The 25308-nt window shown below is 50.4% G+C and overlaps 1 pseudogene; it reads left to right on the top strand.

Moving 5' to 3' along the window:
- The first annotated feature begins 17681 nt into the window (after nucleotides 1–17681).
- The window catches only part of LOC129041366 (uncharacterized), a 73510-nt pseudogene continuing 65883 nt past the window's right edge, over nucleotides 17682–25308 (top strand).

Genomic DNA, 25308 nt, shown 5'->3' with positions numbered 1-25308 from the left:
ACACCACTTGTGCCTCCAGAAGCAGGTTCCCGGAAGGATGTGATCTTTCCAGGTCTTTCCAGAGGCTAAGCTGCTGACTGTGTCCCTGAGAGCCCCAGCCTGAGTGGGTGGAGTAGAGAGGAGGGGAAACCAGCATCAGTGTGGTGAAACTTTGGGAATCACGCAGGCAGGAAAACTAGCTTCAAGAAGAAAGAGGCCAGGCACGGTGTGGCTCAAAACCTATGATCCCAGCACTGTGGGAAGCCGAGGCAGGAAGATCACTTGAGGGCAGGAGATCGAGACCAGCCTGGGAAAGACAAGGAGACCAACATCTTTGCAAAAATAAAATATGTAGCCAGGTGCAGTGGAGCACACCTGTGGTTCCAGCTACTTGGGAGGCTGAGGTGGGAACATCGCTTGAGCCCAGGAGCTTGAGGCTGCCGTGAGCTATGATTGCACCACTGCACTCCAGCCTGGATGACACAGTGAGACCCTTTCTCAAAACAAAACAAAACAAAACAAAATGAAAGCAGGCTGGTCTCGACCTCCTGACCTCAGGTGATCCACCTGCCTCAGCCTCCCGGAATGCTGGGATTATAGGGGTGAGCCACCGTGCCCAGCCCAATGGAGATTTTTTTAATGCATCTATGGGAGTTTTCCAAGAGTTCCTTTCTGACTCTATCGAAAGCTAAGTTGTCTGTGACACAGCAAAACCCCTGACTACCAAGTACTTCTGGGTAGAAGCTGATAGAGACTGAACGAGGGTCAGGAGGGGGACCCGAACAGGGGATGACCTGCAGGCCCTGCCTGCAACAGCAGCAGATGCTCTCTCCCAGGGGTCAGCAAGCTGTGGCGAGTTGGCTAAAACCATCCAGCTGCTGGGATTTTTATGGCCCATGAGCTAAGAATGGTTTTTACATTTTCAAACAGTTGCATTTAAAGTGGTTATATAAGTGCCTACATAATATCCTGATTTGGCTCTTTCTCCATCAAGACTAACATATGTAGCACTGGGCCCTTTTAGAGAGTGTGGACCCCTGATCAATTATCTTGTTTCTTTGCTTCTCTACTTGCCACACTGTGCACCTGTCCAGGTGTGTGGCCCTGTGAGGATGGCTGCTTTACATCCCAGGAATCAGGCCACGTGGAAGGAACCTAGCTCCATGGCCAGGACACCAGACCTCAAGTCTTAGCACCGTCCCTTTCCAAGGCAGGCATAACTCCTGAGCCTCAGTTTCTCCACCTGGGAATGACTCTAGCTCAATGGTGGCTGTGAATACAACCGAGATGTGAGATAGGAATATATTTCTTAAAAGACCAGAACACTCTTAGAATGAAAATTTTTTGTGATTTATGAGTTGATTTTTCAGCCCAATTTATTTTCTTTATGTTGAAATCCAACATTCTTTCCCAGTCCACATAAATTGAGTATGTGGGAGGAGGGGGATTTGATCCACTGCCAAACAGATGAACTCAAGCCATCCGACCTGTGCTCCCAGCCTCCAATTCCACCACCAGGTCAGGGCAACCTCTTCATTCTAGGTCACTTTCCTTTGTACCTGACTACACCTGGCTGGGCCAGAGGAAGAAAAGTTGCCCCAATCTCATGCTAAAAACCAGAGGTGTGTGGACCTGTAAGGAAGGCTGCTTGGCATCGCAAATCAGGCCACATGGTAACAACTGGGCTCTGGGGCAGGATACCAAAGCCCTGTCTCAGCCCCATCAGGTGAGGATAGCTCACCTGGTCCACCTCGTGCCACTGGGAAAATGTTTCCCACTGCGTCCAGGTGCAGGTGAAGGAAGACAAAAAAATTAAGCTGTGTTTTCTAGGAAACCCAAAACAACTAAACATCTTTATAAAGAGAGACAGAGAGAGATAAACATCTTTATAAAGAGAGAGAGAGAGAGAGAGTGAGTGTGTGTGTGTGTGTGTGTGTGTGTGTGTGTGTGTGTAGTTTGTAGAGACAGGGGCCTCACTATGTTGCCCAGGCTGGTTCTGAACCCCTGGCCTCAAGTGATCCTCCCACCTTGACCTCCTGAAGTGCTGGGATTACAGGCCCAGCCTAGAACTAAACATCTTGCAACATGAAGCGAACTGCTGACTGGGAGTGTTCAAGGAGACAGTGATACTTAACATCCTACATCAAGCTAAAACTGGGGTTGCAATGTAAGTTTCATGTAAGTGACATCTTGGCTGCCTTACTGCCTCACAAACACATCTGATTCAATGCCATAGGAGCCCATGAGGCTGCAAACATGCCGTTCCAGGGATGAGAAATCTGAGGCTGAAACCACCTGGGGTGACTTAATGAAGTGGTGGAGCTGCACCAGAGCCGAGGCCCCTAACCCCGGGGAGAGCCCGAGTTCTATCCAAGGTGCAGGAGCCCCTTCCTTCCTCCAGCTCAGACTCGAATCTGAGATCCCCTCCAATTCCAAGTGGCCTTGCAATAAAGCAAACAGTGAATGTCAGGCTGGCACTCCAACCCTGCTCTGGTCACCTTCTGAGCAGCTCCCTTTATTGAGTAACCTCCCTTTATTGTCATATTGTTTATTTACAATAAAACAATGAACACATTCTGACAACAGGACAGTGGGGTGGGTTGGTGGTGGGGGGGTGGTCATCACCAGGCGCTGGGCCTGGTGGGATGGGCTGTGCCTTGCCAGAGACCCCTGCCCCTTGTGGGATCAAGGAGCCTCTCTAAAGAGTCTCTCTGGGCCAGGCACAGTGACTCACACCTGTAATTGCAGCACTTTGGGAGGCCGAGGCAGGCAGATCACCTGAAGTCTGGAGTTTGAGATCAGTCTGGCCAACATGGTGAAACCCTGTCTCTACCAAAAATACAAAAATGAGCTGGGTATGGTGGTGGGTGCCTGTAGTCCCAGCTACTCAGGAGGCAGAGGCAGGAGAATCACTTAAACCTGGGAGGCGGAGGTTGCAGTGAGCCAAGATCACGCTACTGCACTCCAGCCTGGGTGACAGAGTACGACTCTGTCTCAAAAAAAAAAAAAAGAAAAAGAAAAAAAATCCCACAAAGACATCCTCTGCACACAGAAGCAGCTAAGATTCTTCTTCCAAGGACTGGAAGGCTTCCACCCAAGGGGCAGGTCACAGCTTTAATCACACAGATATGGTGCTAGGGGTGGAGGTGGCAGGGTGGACCAGCACCACTCGCAGATCTGCAGAGAGCACTCATGCCCGGGTGGCCTAGAATTCTGCTGTGATGCTCTGACATCAAAGGAGTCTGATCTATAACTCCCAAGTGGGACCTTGCTTCGGACTCAAGCAAACAGGGGAACTGGACTCTTGGAGTATCGTGGTCCAACAGCAAGGCAGCCTTGTACCAATGCCGGGGCAGGAAGGGGATTTGCCACTTAGAACTCTCGCTAGTAAGTACCATATGGGACCTGAGAGCCCCAATCTCCATATAAAGCTCCAGTGGGGCAAAACCTATGAGAAAATACAGGGTGAAAAGTACTGTGGAGCAAAAAACTCACCCAAATCCCAAAGCCATCCATGCAAGAAGTGACCAACCTCAGTTCCTCTCCCCTTGCCCAGAACTCAAGGTGATGTGCAAAAGTTGCAACCACACACACTATATATTTTTTGTTTCTTTCTGAGACAGGGTCTCACTCTGATGCCCAGGCTGGAGTGCAGTGGTGCAACCACAGCTCACTGCAACCTCCACCTCCCAGGCTGAAGAGATCCTCCTGCCTCAGCCTCCCAAGTAGCTGGGACTACAGGCATGCACCACTACACTCAGCTTTTTTTTAAAAAAATATTTTTGTAGAGATGGGGTCTCATTATGTTGCCCAGGCTGGTCCAGAACTCCTGAGCTCAAACAACCTACCCGCCTCAGCTGGGATTACCAGCTCAAGCCACCGCACCCAGCTTACTGTCTTGTTTTACGTAGAACAGTTCTCTAAACACCTTTTTAGTCACAGTTGTAAATCAATCATATTTTTCCAATGCTATGGCTAAAGGATGAACACTGATGTCTCCAATTTCAGTATCTTTGTGAAAACAGCTAATTAGCAACTAAGCACTTCTGAGCTGGGGCAAGCTCTTGCTGCTTTGAGTACACCTGTGATGAATGTGGCCAGAAGGAAGAAGTGAGTTTTGCTCAGCACACACTTATCAAGTGCCTGTTGGGTGTCCTGCATGTGCATGGCCAGAAGGAACATCCTGACCACTGGTGCTGAAATTCTGCAAAAGAATAAGTGCAAATAATGGCAATAGGGCATTAAAAATGCCAAACAGGGCAGGGTGTGGTGGCTCATGGCTGTAATCCCAGCACTTTGGGAGGCTGAGGCGAGTGGATCACCTGGGGTCAGGAGTTCGAGACCAGCCTGGCCAACATGGTGTAACCCCGTGTCTGCTAAAAATACAAAAAATTAGCTTGGTGTGGTGGCAGACTCCTGTAGTACCAGCTATTCTAGAGGCAGAGACAGGAGAATAGCTGGAATCTGGGAAGCGGAGGTTGCAGTGAGCCAAGTTCATGCCACTGCACTCCACCCTGGGCAAGAGAGTGAGAATCTGTCTCAAAAAAAAAAAAAAAATTAAATAACAAATAAACAAGAGCTTTTCAGTTACAAGACAAGGAACACAAAAATTCAACATAATTTTGGTTAAGAGAGGGAGGAATTGTAAGTCAGCCTCGGTTAACTAGGGCTATTGGGAATACCCAAGGATGCTCATGGCAGGCCCTCCAGCCCATGTCTAGAAGGCAGATAGGTGGGCTTGTTTATTTTTAGAACACCAGGAGCGATCTAGGGTCTTTAATAAATGCAGGACACTAGTCAGAAGCAAATCAGGCCAGGCCTGGTGACTCATGCCTGTAATCCCAATGCTTTGGGAGGCCAAGGTGAGGTGATTACTTGAGGCCCACGAGTTCAAGACCAGCCTGGGCAACAAAGCAAGACCCCACCTCTACAAAAATAAAAATAAAAAGTATTAGCCGGACATGGTGATGTGCACCCACTGTAGTCCCATCTACTCAGGGAGGGTGAGGTGAGAGGGTCCTCTGAGCCCAAGAGTTTGAGGCTGCAGTGAGCTATGATTGCACCACTGCACTCCAGCCCAGGTGACAAAGTGAGATCCTAACTTTTTTTTTTTTTTTTTGACGGAGTCTCGCTCTGTGCCCCAGACTGGAGTGCAGTGGCGTGATCTCGGCTCACTGCAAGCTCCGCCTCTCGGGTTCACGGAATTCTCCTGCCTCAGCCTCCCGAGATCCAAACTCTTAAAAACAAAAAAAAACAAAGCAACTTTTCCCTTAAATACTAACACTCACCCAACCCACCAGCATTCTTGCACATAAAACCCAACAGAATGAACATTTTACTGAGGGACCAACAATGGCATGAAGGCAAAAACCAGGTGAGGTACACATTAAGCAATTCTGCACAATGGGCTGCAGCCTCAAGGTGCCCACAGGATCTAGCTATTTCTGGAGAAATCTAAAGCTGGGCCAGAGCGATTGATTAGACAAGAATGTTTTCCAATGTCAATGGACATAAAGTATACATTGGTCTGCAAGTATGAAATTGTTTAAAAATCTTTAGAACTCAAGATGCAATCTTCCTTCCACAGGAGGTGGATGAGAAAGAAGCCTGGTTCAGACACTTGCACTTGGGAAAACATTTGGAAGTGGTTTTGTGGACAAGTTGCCTGTTAGAGGCATGCAGAGTCTGATTGCTATTTTAGTGCTAGCATCCAGAAACAAGCCTAATGCAGGGCAGTTGCTTTCCAAAAGAGCTAAACTAGGGTCTCTCTCTCTCTCTTTTTTTTTTTTTTTTTGAGACAGAGTTTCACTCTTGTCACCCAGGCTGGAGTACAATGGTGCAGTCTTGGCTTACTGCAACCTCTGCCTCCCAGGTTCAAGCGATTCTCCTGCCTCAGCCTTCCAAGTAGCTGGGATTACAGTTGCCTGCTACCACACCTGGCTAATTTTTGTATTTTTAGTAGACACAGGGTTTCGCCATGTTGGCCAGGCTGGCCTCGAGCTCCTGACTTCAGGTGATCCTCCCGCCTCAGCCTCCCAAAGTTCTGGGATTACAGATGTGAGCCACAGTGTCCAGCCACTAGGGTCTCTTTAGAACACACACACACACACACACACACACACACACACACACGCGCACACACACACACACAGACAAACACACACACGTGCACGTGCCACTGACAAAACCAGGCCCTGGTTTGGGACAAAGGATTTCATTTTCTTCCTGAGCCCTCAAACTTTAAAACCTATATATTTTTAAATGAGATCCAATTCAGTACCTTCATCTGTAATCTTAAACCAAGTGGCCCAACTGTGTACCGGGCAGTGCAGACCGCTTTGGAAAGGTTTAATCTTGGAAGCAATTGGGCTGCCAGTGGCCCTGCTGCAGATGAGCCCATCATCCTCTGACAGGGGGTCTTTTCAGGCAATTTGTCACCAGCCTCCGTAGAGCAGAAGCAGCGCACAGACACTCTAATCATGGGGTGCTTCAAGGAGTGGTGGCAATCCTGCTTTCTAGATGCAGCCAACATCAATCAAAGAAAAGTCGGCTTAACCAAGCTAGTGTATTTGCCAGAGAACTCAGACTGCAAAGGAGTCTTTCGAAGCTCATGGTCTATCAAGTTCAAAGGGCTATGCTTAGGCACAGCCTGCAGGCTCAGCTCACATGAAAAGGCTGGTAGGAAAGATAAAAGTCAGCCAGGTGTACTGGCTCATGCCTGCAATCCCATCACTTTGGGAGGCTGAGGCAGGAGCATCGCTTGAGCCCAGGAATTTGAGACCAGCCTGGGCAACATAGCAAGACCCCATCTAAAAAAAGAAGGTAAAAAAAAGTTTTTAAAAGAAAGACAAAAATCCCTAGAGAGAGGCAGCAAGAGCTGCTGCTTCTAGAAGCACAGCCCAGCCACAGCCATGTGGACTCCAGAGCTGGCCCCTCCTGCTCCCGTGATGAGATTGCTTCCCCTCCCCTCCTGCTGGCCTGGGGACAGGATCTGGTGGCATGGAGGAGGCCAGCATTCTTCCTGCTGTCTGTCCTCGGCAAGCCAGAAGTGTGGCCCGAGGGCCAAGAGGAAACTCTTGCTTTAAAGCCCGGCCATGAACCTGAGCACTCAGGGGCCTGTTTCCTGCCTGCCCTTGGCATAACAGCTCCTTCTACTTAACAAAGGGAGGAAGAGAGAGCTGGACACCTACGTTTGGAGGGAGGAAGCAACTTCCTGCCCAACACAGCATAGCGTCCTCTCCAGGATCCTCTGCCCAAGCCAGAGCCTGCTCTGGCACTGGAGGCCAAGGCCGCTTTCTTGGTCCAAAAAAAAAAAAAACAAAAAACAATTTTTTTCACCAGTGACAGGTTCACCTTCAGAAAGGAAATCAGAAAACCGAAAAGCCCCTCTTTCTCTTCTTCCTCAAATGCTATCAGCCTGAGTGGGGTGTGGAAATACTACCTCTCCCCAAAACAGGCTGTGATGCTGGTGGACGAAGATGACAGATGCCCTGCTGGCCGTCCTGCTGAAAAGCTATGGCTTGGGGAACCGCCCAAGCTGGGGAAGATGCCCAGGGTCTTAGATGGTTACCCCTGCCTGACCCTCAGGCTGGACAGGAACTGGCTGTCTCATCTCTGAGTCTTGAAATCCACACTGCACACACCTGGTAAATGTGCAACTGCAGCCCAGGCCCAGCCCTGCCATCCACACTGCACGCACCCGGTAAACGTGCGCCTGCAGCCCAGGCACAGCCCTGCCATCCGCACTACACGCACCCGGTAAACGTGCGCCTGCAGCCCAGGCACAGCCCTGCCATCCGCACTACACGCACCCGGTAAACGTGCGCCTGCAGCCCAGGCACAGCCCTGCCATCCACACTGCACACACCTGGTAAATGTGCACCTGCATCCCGGGCACAGCCCTACAATCTGCACTGCACATACCTGGTATATGTGCGCCTGCAGCCCAGGCACAGTCCTGCCATCTGCACTGCGACGCCTACGGCAGTCTTTATGGAGGCTTATGATGGCACAGTACCCAGCTCTGTGCTAGATCCTGGGCTGTGGCAGGAGGGTACATAGCTCCACACTGGACTTTTGCTAAAGGTGCCCAGTTTAAGATACAGGCACTGAACCAAGTGACTGATACTTGGGGAGCTCATTCTCTGGTGGCACAGGAACCCCTGAGACTCAGGAATATGAGTCAGGCCAGCAAAGACTGCTCTGTCAGTGCCCACAGGGCCCAGCAGCACTGGGGTGGAGTCTGGAGTCAGCCTCTGATCCAACAGTGAAAGCTCTCTGAGATCGCAACCATGAGAAGACAGGATCCCAAGAGCTGTCGCGAAGACCCTGTCCCAGATGTTGTGCTCTGCACCTCATGGTTGGGTGGCTTCCACCAGCTTCCTGAACCTGAGCCTGCTCTGCCATCTGTACAATGGGCACAACATCAGCCTCACATGGCTGAGATGAGGCCACGGGACACAAGTAGGTATTAGTGTTTATAAACTGAAAAGTTAGCTGGGCGCAGTGGCTCATGCCTGTAATTCCAGCACTTTGGGAGGCTGAGGCAGGAGGATAATTTGAGTTCAGGAGTTTGAGACCAGGCTCACCAACCTCGTGAAACCCTGTCTGTACTAAAAATACAAAAATTAGCCAGGCTTGATGGTGGGCACCTGTAATCCTAGATACTCGAGAGGCTGGAGCAGGGGAATGTCTTGAACCCGGGAGGTGGAGGTTGCAGTGAGCCATGATTGTGCCACTGCACTCCAGCCTGGGTGACAGGGCAAGGCTCCATCTCAGAGGGAAAAAAAAGAAAAGAAAAGTTATGGAAATGTCCATAGAGACGTGCAGCAGGCTCCGTGCCCGCACTCACTACACTGTCGTGGGGACCCCAGGGAGGCCCACACTACTGCTTTCCCCACTCTGGGGACGGGGAGAACCTGATTTGTCTTTGGTCCACAGGTAGTGAGCGCAAGGGCCCAATTCAGGTCCAGATCGGGGTGCTGACAAGGACTGTGTTTGGGGCTGCTCCCATGCAGACACAGCCCCATGGACAGGCCCTGATAGGTGGTCAGAGGACATAAGACAAAAGCCAAGTAAGCAGCTCTAAGGGCTGGGCTGGAGTGCACACAAGCACCGGGGAGCGATTCCCAGAAGGGCTGCCCTGCTAGGAGACTGCACGGGAATCTCCTAACAGAGGCCATGGTGGGCAGGAATACTGGAAGGGACCCAAGATTTCTATGGGCAGACACAGGGTGGAAGGGTATGTGTGTGGCCAGAGCAGAGGAGAAAGAGAAGACAGCCTGGAGCTGTATTTGACAAAGTCACAAAATGAAAGAAGGTCAATAAAGGGTGTGAGGAAGAGAGGAAGGAAGGGAGGGAGGGAAGGAAACATGGGAAGGATGGATGGAGGGAGGGAGAGAGAGAAATGAGGGAGGGAGGGAGGGGAGTCAAGCATAATTAAGGTTTTGCATTTTAGATCATGAATTCATTTTCTTCCTTGGAAACAACTGTGCACCTGCCTCTGCCTCGGTACCACCACCCCCAGGTCTGTTCAGTGTCCCCTCCATGGTCACACCATGCTGGGCAGAGACAAACCGGAAAAACACAACTTGCTGTAACATGCCTGCACAGGGGGGCCTGGCCACCTGGAGACGTGGGCTGTTGTCCACTCCCAAAGGCCAGTGGGTTGGGGGTTGCAGGATAGCCAGCTGGGTTCGAGACAGGATCAGACTCTGGGGAGCCTTCTGTCCTGTGCCTGTGACCAGTACCCACCTGGAGCAGAGGATAGCAACACAGGAAGTATCGGCAGTCACTCTCCTGCCATCCACATGTGCACGCCTTTCTGGGTCCGTGGGGGTGGGGTAAGACATTCTCTTGTAACAAAAGTAACATATGTAACATATCTCTTCTCCCAGAAGGACCCTTTCTGGGTCCATGGGGGTGGGGTAAGACATTCTCTTGTAACAAATGTAACATATGTAACATATCTCCTCTCCCAGAAGGTCAGATATTATCACCAAAATGTAACATATGCAGATGGTCCTGCACCTCTTTTTTTGTTCGTTTTTAGATGGAGTTTCACTGTTTGTTGCCCTGGCTGGAGTACAGTGGCGTGATCTCAGCTCACTGCAACCTCCGCCTCCTGGGTTCAAGGGATTCTCCTGCCTTAGCCTCCCAAGTATCTGGGACTACAGATATTCACCACCATACCCAGCTAATTTTTGTATTTTTAGTAGAGATGGAGTTTCACAATTTTGGTCAGGATGGTCTTGAACTCCTGACCTTGTGACCCGCCCACCTCAGCCTCCCAAAGTGCTGGGATGACTATCGTGGGCCGTGCGGCCGGTCCTGCGTCTCTTTGGTAAATATTAATAAGCATTGGCAAGCTTCCTGCAAACTGCCTACCACTCTGCTTAGTCCCCATACACACAACTCTCTGCTCACCAGGGTGCTGTGCGGATGCCCCTGTGGGACATGGGCCAGCCAATGTTTGGATGCTTCCAAACACCAACAACAGTTTTGGGCGAGTAACTCTAATCCTTGACAACTACCATCTAAAAGATATGTTATAATGGTCTGTGGGATTATTTGTTGCATTTGTTTCTCTATTTAGAGACCAAAATTTATTTCCCGAGTACATTGCTAAGTGAAGTTCCGACAATGTTTATTGTAAATGGCCCTTGTCTTGTAGAAATTTGATGAAGGTCATTGAATCCAAAGGCGTAAGTAAGACCAGAATTCAAGCCACGCAGTGTGAGAGGGTACTGTTTTATAAGAAGGAGGGATAGAGACACATTTATCTTTTTAAATGACAGAAAGAACAGGATGCACCTGGCATGCTTTGTGACTGGGAACAGTTTCTGTGGGTTTCTACCAAGAATCCTTTCTGGAGTTCATGTGGCAGGGATAAGTGAGCCATGACTGCCTGGAGGGGACTCTCAGAAGAGTAGGAGGAGGGTTCCTAAGGCAGCCAGGCAAAATGGCTGGAGTGGGGGGTGTGCCTGAGAGCCCGTCAGCAGCAGTTCCCCACAATCACCCCCAGCCAGGTTTCCAAGCTGCCGTGTTTCTGTTTCTTTCTCCCTTTTTAAATTTTGAGACAGGATCTTGTTCTGTTGCCCAGGCTGGAGTGCAGTGGCACGATCGCAGCTCACTGCACTTGACTTCCTGGGCTCAAATGATCCTCCCGTCTCAGCCTTGTAAGTAGCTGAGACTACAGGCATGTGCCACCATGCCTGGCTAATTTTTTTTTTTTTTTTTTGAGATGAGATCTTGCTATGTTGCCCAAGCTGGTCTTGAACTCTGGGGCTCAAGTGATCCTCCTGCCTCAGCCTTCCAAAGTACTGAAATTACAGGTGTGAGCCACCATGCCTGGCCTTAATATTTCTCTTCTAGACATGTGAGATGACTCTGAGTTCTTGAATGCCCTCCAGAAGATAAACCAAGACCTTCTGGAACATTCTTAGGAGGGAAGTAACAAGCAGGTTCCTGAAGGTGACACCGGAGAGAGTAGAAGCCTTCAGCCTAGGTCAAGAGGCACGGATCTGAGAAGGGAGCTCAAATCTTCTTTTTTGTTGTTGTTGTTTGAGACGGAGTCTCACTCTGTCGCCCAGGCTGGAGTGTGGTGGCGTGATCTTGGCTCACTGCAGCCTCCTCCTCCCAGGTTCAATTCTCCTGCCTCAGCCTCCCGAGTAGGTGGGATTACAGGTGTGTGCCACCACACCTGGCTAATTTTTGTATTTTTAGTAGAGAAGAGGTTTTACCATGTTGCCCAGGTAGGTCTCAAACTCCTAACCTCAGGGGATCTGCCTGCCTTGGCCTCCCAAAGTGTTGGGATTAGAAGCATAAGCCACCATGTCTGGTCTCAAATCTTAGTCTAGTTAAATGTGTGCAAAGCTGGCCAGGAGGTTCCAAAGAAATGACTGTCCAAGTAATGCCAGCTGAGGTCTAGGAGAGAAATAAAGGTGGCAACTGTGGTATGATGGGGAGAGAATGATGGAAGGTGAGGTCCTCAGGAGATGAAATTGGCAAGATGTGGTAACGTGTGAATGAGGAAGGGCAGATGGAGGAAGGGCTCCCATGTGGCTATTCTTGGGCTTGGCTGGGGTGGCCCAGTGGGCACTGCGGCCACCACCAGGGGTAGGAGGTAGGATGCCTGAGTGAGTGGAGACACATGGGCTCTGGGAGTGCTACATCTGCAGCATGAATGGCAGCTGGGCAGGTGGATACAGAGCTGGACGGGTTTGGGGTTGGGAGGACACAGAGAGTAACAGGAGCTCTGGGAACAGCCCAGGAGCACCATGATGGGGAGAGGGGAGCTGAGGATGCCAGGGAAAAGCACAGAGGATGAAGGGGTGGCTCAAACACAGCCTGAGAATGTCCCAGTCTGCATCGGGAGGTTAGGGAGAGGAACCTCCCCTAGTTAGGGAGAGGAAGTTAGGGAGTTAGGGAGAGGAAAAAGCAGCCCTGTCAAACCTGCTCAGAGAGGCTAAAAACCCATGGACACCACGCGGCTAGGTTGTGGAGGCCCTTTTGTTAATCTGCCATGCATGTGTAAAGGAAGAACGAATACATGAATGAATGAACAAACGGCAGTCGCGTAGAGTGGCAGGCACTTTGCTTTATTCCTGCATCAGCAGCTGTGACATACTAGGAAATAAAAAGGTAAGTGCTCCCCTGGGAGGCCTGAGCCACCCCCAGAGGATTCTGCATACACCCACCTCCCTATCAGAGCAGATGCAGCTCTCTCTGACTCCATTTCCCTGATGGCGTGGCTGCCACAGGCCTGTGGCCGTCTCCAGCACACCTTGTTATCTTATTTATTTATTTGTTTATTTATGAGATGGAGTCTCACTCTGTTGCCCAGGCTGGAGTGCAGTGGTGCAATCTCGGCTCACTGCAACCTCTGCCTCCCAGGTTCAAGCAATTCTCCTGCCTCAGCCTCCCGAGTAGTTCGGATTACAGGAACCCACCACACGCCTGGCTAACTTTTGTATTTTTTAGTAAAGACGGGGTTTTGCTATGTTGGTCAGGCTGGTCTTGAACTCCTGACCTCAGGTGATCTGCCTGCCTTGGCCTCCCAAAGTGCTGGGATTACAGGCATGAGCCACCATGCCTGGCCCAAGCCCTTCTTTTTATAAAGACAAAGAGTGGACCCCCCACCCAGGCCACCTAGCCAGCCACCCGGAGCTGGACATGACCAGCAGCAGGATGACCAGGGCCCCCTCGGGGTGGCCAGAGGTTCCCCAGGTCTAGAGGCTGTAAGTGTCACAGACGTATTATTCCCTATTGCAAGTGGAACTAGATTGTTGTCTAATCATAGGTCATTACCATGAACAACAACAAAACAACTCCAAATAATACAAGTGTGGCGGGGGGAATCAAAGCTCTGGTGGTCTCACACCCCAAATTGCACCCCTGCTAATAGTATGGCACATTATCTTCCAGAATCCACCACAATGGCCAGACTTCTGCTCACTGGTACCTGAGCCTCTCTAGCCAAGCTGAAATAAAATCTAAATCAATATTGCCCTCTGGGTAATATGGCCGATTGGGAAGCATGTTTTTCTTTATCTTACAAAGATGTGCTGAACAAACCCTCCTCCACTGGCTTGGCACAGGGCACATAGGGTGTGGCCCAGGCCTTGGGAGCTCCACCAGCCATGGGCAGGCATCTGTGGTGAGGTTATAGTCTCATTAGCTGACATTTCCCTTCTATGCACACCAGTCTCCCAAATCAAAAAAGAAACAGAGTGGAGTTTAAGTTGGCCACTTTCAATCTTTTTTTGTAGTTTTAATTGCAGAAGACCATTTTCAAATAAAATTTTACATGGATGCATGATACTGCTGAGCAGGTACAAATGGGGTCGCTCTGGTTGAAGATGGGAGGGGGTTGGATTTAGGTCGCCCCCCCCCCACCCCATCCCACTTTCCCCTGAGCTTTAAGGAGCTCAGTAGGAAAGCTCTGGCTAGAAGAAGTGTGCCTCTCTTCAAGCCTCTTTCTACCCTGACCTTCTGTGACTGCAGTCACAGTCATCTGATTACACCGTCCACAACTCTAAGATGTGACTTTGGTCGCTTGGCCCATGTGACAATGTCTGGATTAACCTACTGATACATATTTTTGAAATGGAATCTCACCATGTCGCCCAGGTTTGCTTTGAACTCCTAGGCTCAAGAAATCCTCCTGCCTCCCGAGGAGCTGGGACTACAGGCATGTGCCACCATGCCCTGCTAATTTTTTATTTTTTGTAGAGATTAGGGCTTGCTATGTTGCCCAGGCTGGTCTTGAACTCCTGAACTTAAGTGATCCTGCAGCCTCCCAAGTGGCTGGGACTACAGGTATATGCCATGGTGCTTGGCTACTGACTGATTTTTTAAATTATTATTATTATTTTTGATTTGGAGTCTCGCTCTGTCACCCAGGCTACAGTGCAGAAGCACGATCTCGGCTCACTGCAGCCTCTGGCTCCCAGTTCAAGTGATTCTCCTGCCTCAGCCTCCCAAGTAGCTAGGATTACAGGCACACACCACCATGCCCAGCTAATTTTTATATTTTTGGTAGACAGGGTTTGGCCATGTTGGCCAGGTTAGTCTTGAACTCCTGACCTCAAGTGATCCACCCACCTTGGCCCTAACTGATATTTTTAAAAGATGCAGATGTCACAGAAATAAAAATCCAATACATAGGCTAGATGGCTATGAATTCTAGCAGAAGTTGGGCAACAAAACAGAGACACACATGTCTGCCACGAGCCCTGGTTTCTCTTGCACACATTTTAGCTGGTGTCCCTGAACTCATCTGCTATGCTGCCCATGACGGTGGTAGTGCAGGGGGACCTACAAAGCTTCGTTTCAAACACTGCTTGTGTTTTGACAGCCTTTTTCTTGTGTATGGTGTTTTTAAAGAAGTGAAACTAGAAGTACTGAGTCTCATAAGCCACTCGGGGGAAGCGTTTCCCTTTTGAACCTGTGGGTCTGAACCAGGAGTTCATGACCAGCCTGGCCAACATGGTGAAACCCCGTCTCTACTAAAAATACAGACATTAGCTAGGCATGGTGGTGGGCACTTGTCATCCCAGCTACTCCAGAGGCTGAGGCAGGAGAATTGCTTGAACCTGGGAGGTGGAGGTTGCAGTGAACCTAGATCTCACCACTGCACTCCACCTGGGGGACGAGCCAGATTCCGTCTCCAAAAAAAGAGATGGAGATGGGGTCTGGCTCTGTTGCCCAGGCTGGAATGCAGTGGCACAATCATAGCGCACTACTGCCTTCAACTCCTGGGCTCAAGCAATCCTCTCGCCTCAGCTTCCTGAGTAGCTTCCTCTACAGGGACTACCATGTCCTGCTAATTTAAACATTTTTTTTTGTTTTGTTTTTTAGAGATGGGGTCTTACCATGTCGTCCAGGCTGGTCTCAAACTCCTGGGCTCAAGTGATCCTCTTGCCTCTGCCTGTCAAGTAGCTAGGATTACAGGTGTGAGCCACTGCACCCACCCATTGCCTGTCATTTGCATGCAGATGCTATTCTAACATGAAACCTTTTACTCAAATATTTATCTACGATGGAGTCTCTCCGGAGTCAAGCCATGTCTCCACCATGGTGAGGCCATCAAGTCATTTAAAGTGGTTTCCCAGAGCAAAGGCTGCACCTATGTGCAAGTGATGCCCACACCAAGTGTGTACGGACACACTTCAGCTGTCTTCTATCAGGTGGGGGTTCCTGCTCCAGGCCCACCTTGTCCATGAGGCTAACCCAGGGCTGACCTTAGCATGTGCCCACTCCTCTGTACACCCAGAATCCAAGGGGTAGGATGGACAGGTGTAGGAGCAGGAAACAAGTGTGTGGTCCAGCTGGAGGAGACGGTCTTGGGGTCAGAACATCTGTACCACCTTCAGAATTCCCCCCAACTCCCTGCAAAAGTCCTGGTGAGAACCTCACCAGTCTCAGCTTCCATCCAATGACAGGGCTGAGCTCTCCACCTCCGTGGTGCCTTCGAGCTCTTAAATGCCAGGACCTTAGGTTAAAATTCACATCAGATCACAGTGAAGCAGAGGAATGTTCCACTTGGGTTTGAATTTGGGCTCTGGGACCTTCCATGGGGGCTTAGAGACTTTCCTAACATTTTCCACCTGTGAAATCCAGGGATTATTAAGCTACCCCAGCGGGATGCTAGAGGCTGAGATGAAATCATAGCTGACCAGTGCTGCACACTGAGCCTCAGCACGTGGTCAGGCATGCCTGCTATTTCCATTGTTAGCACTGGTCGGTGCAGACAACATCCCAGGCGAGGTGCCAGTGGGGACACGTGGAACCAGATAGCACCAGAGCTCTCTGGTTCTGCAGTCAGGTAGAAGATGGAGGCCTGCACGCTACATAGTTGGGCAGGACGAGGTGACATCAGTGCTGCGGAAACAGGAAGGAAGGGGGCCGAGGGCTAGGAAGTTTCGTGGAGAGGCAGGCCCCTGAGCCGAGCTTTGGAGGATGAGCAGAATATGATGGAATGAGGAAGGCTTGCTTCCAGTAGGGGATCTGAGTATCATTCTCCCACAGTTTTATTATTATTTTTTCTTTTTTTGAGACAGAATCTCACCGTCTCCCAGGCTGGAATGGCGCAATTATAGCTCACTGCAGCCTCAACCTCCAGGACTCAAGCAATCCTCGCCTTGGCTTTCCGAGTAGCTGGGACCACAGGTGCACGCTACCACACTTGGCTAAATTTTATTTTTTATAGAGACGGAATCTCATTATGCTGCCGAGACTGGCTCAAACTCCTGGCCTCAGGCAATACTCCTGCCTCCAGGTTGGCATGCAGTGGTATGATCTTGACTCACTACAGTCTCTGCCTCCTAGGCTCAGGTGATCCTCCCACCTCAGCCTCCCTAGTAGGAGGGACAACAGGTGTGTGCCACCACATCTGGCTAACCATCTCTATCAAAAAAAAAAAAAAAAGCGGCCCAGCACAGTGGTTCACACCTGTAATCTCAGCACTTTGGGAGGCTGAGGCAGGACGATCACCTGAGGTCAGCAGTTTCAGACTAGCCTAGACAACATGGTGAAACCCTGTCTCCAATAAAAATACAAAAATTACATGTCTGTGGTGGCAGGCACCTGTAGTTGCAGCTACTCGGGAGGCCGAGGCAGGAGAATCGCTTGAACCCGGGAGGCGGAGGTTGCAGTAAGGGGAGATCATGCCACCGCACTCCAGCCTGGGTGACAGAGTGAGACTTTCTCTCAACAAACAAACAAAAAACAACAACAAAAAAACAGCACTAAACTAGGAGCCACAAGGCCTGAGAGCAGGCTTGTTAGTCATCAGCTCTGGGCAATTCACCTGTCTTTGCCTGTATTTATTCATCCACCATCCCCAAAAGCACAGAGGGAGATGGGTGAAGGTGTTAACCTTGTGCAGCTCGCGGGCGCATGCGCGCTCCAGGAAGCCCCAGCAGCCCCGCCTCCAGTTCCGATTGGCTGCGCGTGGCGGTCGGTACTCTGTGACGCCATAGGAGCGCGCCCCCAGTGACGTCTTAGGGAGCGACTTCAGTGAGGGCTCAGAGGCGCGCCTTCGGCAACGTCATACAGGCTGGCTTTCCGCGACGTCACAGACGCGCGCCTTCTGCGACGTCACAGACGCGCGCCTTCTGCGACGTCACAGACGCGCGCCTTCTGCGACGTCACAGACGCGCGCCTTCTGCGACGTCACAGACGCGCGCCTTCTGCGACGTCACAGACGCGATGTAATACCTGGAGCTGGTCAGTCTCCTCACAGTGGAGCTTGGTAACCGCGACCTCCTTTCCAGGTCCTGTGTATTGCTGGCTGGAGAAGGGTAGTTGACAAACTCCCACCCAGTACAGTATGTCCGTCAAAAAAAGGAAACAGTGTCCGGTGGCGGCGGAGGGCGAGAGGATCCTTTCAGGCCAAGAGCAGCCTGTTAACCTGGCGCGACCCCATCTCTTTAGTCTCACCTCAGCTGCCCAGCTACTTGAACCCCGAGGTTCAAGGCTCCAGTGAGCTATGACCCCACCACAGCACTCCAGCCTGCGAGACTGAGGTAACCCGTGTCTAAAAAAGTAAAAAAGGAAACTATCCAAGTGTGCAACAGGGAGGGACTGCTTAAAGAAAACATGAGGCTGGTTGGGCCCAGTTATCCCAGCACTTTGGGAGGCCGAGGTGGGAGGATGGCTTGGGCTCGGGAGTTCGAGACCCGCCTGGGCAGCAGGATGAAACCCCATCTCTAGAAAAGGTACACAAATTAGCTGGGCGTGGTGCACACCTGGCCTGATTTTTTTGTTTTTTTGTAGAGATGGGGGTCTCGCTATTTTGCCCAGGCCGGTCTCAAACTCCTGGGTTCACTGATATTCTCACCTGGGCCTTTAGACTTGTAGAGATTACAGGCGTGAGTCACCGTGTCCCACCTGGGTTATGCTATTTAATAAAATAATGTGTTCCGCCTGGCGTGGTGGCTCACGCCTGTAATCCCAGCACTTTGGGAGGCAGAGGTGGGTGGATCAGCTGAGGTCAGGAGTTCGAGACCAGCCTGACCAATATGGAGAAACCCTGTCTCTACTAAAAATGCAAAATTCACCAGGTGTGGTGTTGCATGGCTGTAATCCCAGCTACTTGGGCCCAGTAATTGAACCCCTCAGACCTGAGGATGAGAAAGCTTGCCTCAGTTCTTCCCCAGGTGATCAGCCCAGGGGTAAGGAAGGAGAGGCCGGAAAAGAGGACCCACGAGAAGGGCCCCCTCCTGGAGTTTGAGGCCCACTCCCTCCTGCCCCGGCCTCTCCTCTGTCCCACTCCCTGCTCTGCCCCACTCCTGTAGCCATGGCCATGAGGGGCTGTGTTTGAGTACAGGCCCCAGCAGCAGCCCTAAGCCAAAAGTGGGCAGGCTCACCTGCAGGGGATCAGAGTAACATGGCAGGAAGTAAGAGTGAAAGCCGCCCTGGAACCGCGCCTCTCTGCCCCCTCACGTCACTTGGGTGCACTCCTCCCTCACCTCACTCAGGCAGCAGCATCATGAGTTCTATGGGAGTGATGTCCTGCTCCCTCTGCTGCCTCTTTTTAGTCTTGGGGCTACCATAACACTTTCCCTTCCCCAGTCCTGCCAACCTGGTGGGACATTGGGCTTCCCTCTCCCAGTGTCCTGGGGACAGACCTGTCCTGTATCATACCCACAGAGAGACCCTTTTTTTCTCCAGGGCTTGAGGATCAGCCAGGTTTCATGAGTTAAATGCAGATCTGAATCATACCAAGCTGAGAGTGGGGTACACACTCTCCTCTACTGAAAAGTAGGGAGGGATTCCAACGTGGTTAGAGGGAGAGTGGGGCAGAACCAGACCAGACAAGGAGTGGTCACCTGGAAAAAGCCTGACATCAAAGGCCTTGGTGAGTGCTGTGTGCGGTGGCTCACTCCTCAGCCCTTTGGGAGGCTGAGACAGGTGGATCACTTGAGGCGAGGAGTTTGAATCCAGCCTGGGCAACATGGCAAAACCCCATCTCTGCTAAAAATACAAAAATTAGCTAGGCATGCTGTGCTCCTGTAATCCCTGTTACTCTGGAGGCTGAGGCAGGAGAATCGCTTGAACTGAGGAGGCGGAGGTCAAAGTGAGCCGACATTGTGCCACTGCACTCCAGTCTGGGAGACAGAGTGAAATTGTGTCTCCAAAAAAAAAAGAAAAGAAAAGAAAAGAAAATGGCCTTGGCAGAAGGACCTGCCTGGCAGTGCCTTTCCTCATTTCCCCTGGGTAGGCCTCTGCCATGAGGAGGTGCTTCCTTCTTCCTTTCCATGGCCCACAGCAAAGGACTGTGTGCTTCTAAGGGGGGTTGGGTGGGGGACTGTTGACAGAACTGGAAACCTTCTTCAGGTGGGGTTTTTGTTGTTGTTGTTGAGATGGAGCCTCACTCTGTCACCCAGGCTGGGGTGCAGTGGGACAATCTTGGCTCACTGCAAACTCTGCCCCACCCTGGGTTCAAACAGTTTCCATGTCTCAGCCTCCTGAGTAGCTGAGATTATAGGTATGTGCCACCACACCCAGCTAATTTTTGTATTTTTTTTAGAGACCGGGTTTCATCATGTTGGCAAGGCTGGTCTCGAATTCCTGACCTCAAGTGATCCACCCACCTGGGCCTCACAAAGTGCTGGGCTTACAGGCATGAGCCACCATGCCCAGCCCCTTCAGGTGGGTTTTGAGGCTTCAGTACAATACTAGTTTCCCGTGGCTGCTGCAACAAATTACCACACACTAAATGTCAGTGCTTTTTATAAGGTGAAACAGATTATCTTGTGGGGCTTTTGTTGTGATGGTGATTTATTAGATTAGTTTAAAGACAGTAATGCTCAGGTGTTGTAAAATTATAAAAACAATCTTCACATTTCATATTTTTTTCTTGAGACAAAGTTTTGCACTTGTTGTTCAGGCCGGAGTTGCAATCTCAGCTCACCACAACCTCTGCCTCCCAGATTCAAGAGATTTTGCTGCCTCAGCCTCCCAAGTATCTGGGACCACAGGGGTGCGTCACCATGCCCAGGTAATTTTTGTACTTTAGTAGAGACGGGGTTTCACCATGTTGGCCAGGATGATCTTGATCTCTTGACGTTGTGATCTGCCTGCCTCGGACTCCCAAAGTGCTGGGATTACAGGTGTGAGCCACCCCTCAGCCCACATTTTATAACTTTAAAGCAGTGTTAATGGTAATTGCCTTAGGGAAAGATACTTTTGTTGTGATACGTAAGTATTATATTCAAGTATATTGTACAGCAAAAGATATTAAACCTAAGTGAGCAATAATGTATTATATGGTACACTTAAAACTTTAGTACAGATATTCGTGTTTAGCAAATTGACCTTAACACATAATGATGACAAAAAAATGGAGCTGTTCTGATGATACACCATTGGTTATGCCTGAATTTAATACTCTCCATGCTCTTGACTTTTTCATTTTTTTCATTGAAACAGAGTCTTGCTCTGTCACCTAGGCTGGAGTGCAGTGGTGCAATCATAGCTCACTGCAACCTTCACCACTCAGGTTGATCCTCCCATCACAGCCTCCCTAGCAGCTGGGACTACAGGTGATTACCACCATGCCTGGCTAATTTTTGTATTTTTAGTAGAGATGGGGTTTCACCATGTTGGCCCGGCTGGTCTCAAAGTCCTGACCTCAGGTGATTGACCTGCCTCGGCCTCCCAAAGCAGGTTACAGGCATGAGCCACTGCGCCTGGGTGCCTCTTGACTTTTTATAGTTGTTATATTATTTTAATCTTAAGTAAATAAATGTTAGCTGAAATGATGCAGTTCAGGAGAATCTTCTGCTTCTGTTACTAAAAAAAGTTATTTTTATAAGTCCAATAAGGTTACACTAATGTTATGTTTAGAAAATATTACCTTTTCCGGCCAGGCATGGTGGCTCACGCCTGTAATCCCAGCACTTTAGGAGGCTGAGGTGGATGGATCACCTGAGGTCAGAAGTTCAAGACCAGCCTGACCAATATGGTGAAACCCTGTCTCTACAAAAATACAAAAATTAGTTGGGTGTGGTGGCTGGTGCCTGTAGTCCCAGCTACTTGGGAGGCTGAGACGAGAGAATTGCTTGGACCTGGCAGGTCGAGGTTGCAGTGAGCCAAGATCCTGCCACTGCACTCCATCCTGGGTGATAGGGTGAGACTCCATCTCAAAAAAAAAAAAAAAAAAGTAAAAGAAAATATTACCTCTTCCATGTAATGCTATATGTATTAAATAATATTAGCTGGTATGTTTTTCTGGCTTTATAATATGGTTCAGATTTGTGTAGAAATTCTGGCTGTATCTACATTGCCTTAAAGTAATGGGATATTTCTTTTGTTTTTTTTCTTCAGCTGGAGTTTTGCTCTTGTCGCCCATGCTGGAGTGTAATGGTGTGATCCTGGCTCACTGCAATCTCTGCCTCCCAGGTTCGAGTGATTCTTCTAGCTCAGCCTCCTGAGTAGCTGGGATGACAGGCATCTGCCACAATACCTGGCTAATTTTTGTATGTTTGGTAGAGACAGGGTTTCACCATGTTGGCCAGGCTGGTCTTGAACTCCTGACTTCATGATCTGTCTGCCTCAGCCTTCCAAAGTGTTGGGATTACAGGTGTGAGCCACTGCGCCTGGCACCTGTGACTAATATTATTTCTAAGATCTGGAATGCATTTATTACTGAAACAATGCTGACATACACTGCACCTAAAAAGGAAGAACTAGACATTCATTAAAGCCAGGAAAAAGCAGAATTCAGTGTGCTTAAGAACCGCTCCCATGGACAGGTACAATGGCTCATGCCTGTACTCCCAGCACTTTGGGAGACTGAGGTGGGAGTATTCCTTGAGGCTGAGTTCAAGATCAGCCTGGGCAACATAGCAAGACCCCATATCTTTTTTATTTTTTAGACATGGTCTCACCCTGTCATCCAGGTTGGCGTGCAGTGGTATGATCTTGACTCACTACAGTCTCTGCCTCCTAAGCTCAAGTGATCCTCCCACCTCAGCCTCCCTAGTAGGAGGGACAACAGGTGTGTGTCACCACATCTTGCTAATCATCTCTATTAAAAAAAAAAAGTGGCCAAACACAGTGGCTCACACCTGTAATCCCAGCACTTTGGGAGGCTGAGGCGGGAGGACCGCCTGAGGTTAGGAGTTTGAGACCAGCCTGGCTAACATGGTAAAACCCCATCTCCAGTAAAAATAAAAAAATTAGGTGCGTGTGGTGGCAGGCGTCTGTAGTCCCAGCTACTCGTGAGGCTGAGGCAGGAGAATCACTTGAACACGAGAGGTGGAGGTTGCATGGGCCGAGATCATGCCACCGCAATGCAGCCTGGGCAACTGAGTGAGACTTTCTCTCCAAAAAAAAAAAAAATCACTTAACTAGGAGTCACACAGCCTGAGAGCAGGCTTCTTACTGATCAGCTCTGGGCAGATCACCTGTCTGTGCCTGTATTTATTCATCCACAATCCCCAAAAGCTCAGAGGAAGTTGAGGGAAAGTGTAAATCTCTAGATAAGGGCAGGACATCTCTGCTGCAGCCTTGAATCTGGGACTCCCCGTGGGGTGAGGGCCCCTGAGGCCATCTGTCCTTGGCACTCCCAGGGGCGTTAGCATTGTGGTCAGGTGCTGCATCCACAAGCCCACGAGCCAGGAGCATGCTGTGAAGGTCAGCATCACCAGTGGAGGCAGCTTCACCCCCAAGGAGGTGCAGGAGCTGCGAGAAGCCACACTGAAGGAGGTTGACATCCTGCACAAGGTCTCAGGGCACCCCAACATCAGTGAGTGAGGGCCCCAAGCCCCACGGTGGTATGACCCCCTGTGATTCTGCCCTGACAGCCCAAGCCAGGGAATGTGGCCCCACCACTCAGCCAGTTAGAACCACCCAGGCTCAAGGCTCCCAGCTGTACCCTCACTGCTTTGACAGAAGGGGTCCCAGGCAGGGATGGTTGCAGGTGAGGGGATGGGGGTTTGATGTCCCTGGGCTAAATGCGCCAGGTGTGCTGGTGCATGCCTGTAATCCCAGCCACTCAGGAGGCTGAGGCAGGAGCGTCACTCGAGCCCAGTAGTTTGAGGATGCAGTGAGCTGTGATTGCACTTTGCATTCCAGCGTGGGTGAGACTGTGAGACCCTGTCTGTAAAAATAATAACAATAATAATAATAAAGTTGCTTGAGGCTGAGTTCAAGATCAGCCTGGGCAACATAGCAAGACCCCATATCTTTTTTATGTTTTAGGCATGGTTTCACCCTGTCATCCATGTCAGCATGCAGTGGTATGATCTTGACTCACTACAGTCTCTGCCTCCTAGGCTCAAGTGATCCTCCCACCTCAGCCTCCCTAGTAGGAGGGACAACAGGTGTGTGTCACCACATCTTGCTAACCATCTCTACTAAAAAAAAAAAAAAGTGGCCAAGCACAGTGGCTCACACCTGTAATCCTGGGCCTGCCCACACCCGGGTTGATATCCTTTGAGCACCCTCCTGATTCCCCTGTCAGCTTTTGAAGTTAGCCGACAGCAGCCTTGATCCCTGACCCCCGTGCCCCAGCTGCCCCTGCCTGGGCTCCCCTGCTACTTGAGATGAACTAGCCATTTCCATTTCGGTACAGCTGAAGGACACTTATGAGACCAACAGTTTCTTCTCCTTGGGAGACTGAGGCGGGCAGATCACCTGAGGTCAGGAGTTCGACACCAGCCTGGCCAGCATGGTGAAACCCTATCTGTACTAAAAATACAAAAAATTAGCCGGGCATGGTTGCAGGTGCCTGTAATTCCAGCTACTTGGGAGGCTGAGGCAGGAGAATAGCTTGAACCTGGGAGGTGGAGGTTGCAGAGAGCCGAGATTACACCACTGCACTCAAGCCTGGGGGATACTTTAGTCCCAGCTACTCAGGAGGCTAGTGTGTGAGGATAGCTTGAGCCCAGGAGGTTGAGGCAGCAGTAGCGGCAGCAAGCTATGATTGTTCCACTGCACTCCAGTCTGGGTAACAGAGCGAGACCCCAATCTCTACAAAGAAGCTTTTTTTTCTTTTATGAGCTGGAGTCTTGCCGTGTCTCCCGGGTTGGAGTGCAGTGACGCGATCTCCGCTCACTGCAACCTCTGCCTTCGAGGTTCAAGCAATTCTCCTGCCTCAGCGTCTGAAGTAGCTGGGACTACAAGCGTGTGCCACCACGTCCGGCTAATTTTTGTATTTTTAGTAGAGATGGGGTTTCACCATGTTGGCCAGGCTGGGCTCAAAATCCTGGTCTCAAGTGATCTGTCTGCCTCAGCCTCCCACAGTGCTAGGATTATAGGTGTGAGGCACCATACCCGGCCTCAATTCACAAACGTTTATTTGGAACATTCACTGTAGGCCAGTGTGGTGCCAGGAGGTGCAAGGATGAGTGAGAAACAGTTCCAGGCCCCAAGGAGAACATCCCCTGGGGCAGGAGGGCTGACAGCTTCTTTGTGTTCCATTCTCAGAGCCACTCGGAGTTCCCTTGCTGAGGATCTGAGCATGACCCGGGACAAGGCACTGCCGGACTCTCTTTCCGCAAAGGACTTCCATGACAATTATTAGCCCAATGAGATCCTGGGCAGGTAAGGCCCAAGCTTTCCCCATGAAGTGCTGTCCTAGGCTCCAGCAGGCCCTGTAGGCTACAGCCACCTCTGCTGCACAGCAAGTACTGACCCCACTTTCATTCCCAAAGTGCTGTCCACTTGAAGAAACCCTTGGTTTGCGGTCCTGCCCTCCCGAGGCCAGGACAGATAAGAGAAACCTCTCCCAACAAAAAGTTCCCAGGGGTAGGTGCAACGGCTCATGTCTGTACTCCCAGCACTTTGGGAGGCTGAGGCCGGAGGATTGCTTGAGGC

Source organism: Pongo pygmaeus, chromosome 6 (assembly GCF_028885625.2).
Source record: "Pongo pygmaeus isolate AG05252 chromosome 6, NHGRI_mPonPyg2-v2.0_pri, whole genome shotgun sequence".
In the NCBI taxonomy this organism is placed as follows: domain Eukaryota; kingdom Metazoa; phylum Chordata; class Mammalia; order Primates; family Hominidae; genus Pongo; species Pongo pygmaeus.
This window is presented reverse-complemented; position numbering and strand designations above follow the sequence as displayed.